Genomic DNA, 385 nt, shown 5'->3' with positions numbered 1-385 from the left:
GCCCCTCATTAGTGGCCAAGAGTGCAAAGAAAGTTTAGAAAAGAATGAGCCTCGAATCTCCATAAAGTTTGGAAAAATAAAAAATTACCCAAAACGCCCTTGGTTATTATTTTTTTTTAAAAAAACATAAGTTTGAGGAGTTTTTTGGACCCTCATTAGTGGCCAAGAGTGCACAGAAAGTTTAGAAAAGAATGAGCCTTGAATCTCCATAAAGTTTAGAAAAATAAAAAAATTCCCCAAAACGTCCTTGCTATTATTTTTTAAAAAAAAAAAACTTAAATTTGAGGAAGTTTTTTCAGCCCTCATTAGTGGCCAAGAGTGCAAAGAATGAGCCTTGAATCTCCATAAATTTTGAAAAAATAAAAAATTCACCAAAACGCACATG

This window comes from Ipomoea triloba, chromosome 16 (assembly GCF_003576645.1).
Source record: "Ipomoea triloba cultivar NCNSP0323 chromosome 16, ASM357664v1".
Lineage (NCBI taxonomy): Eukaryota > Viridiplantae > Streptophyta > Magnoliopsida > Solanales > Convolvulaceae > Ipomoea > Ipomoea triloba.
The sequence above is the reverse complement of the archived record's forward strand: the minus strand, read 5'-3'. Positions refer to the sequence as shown.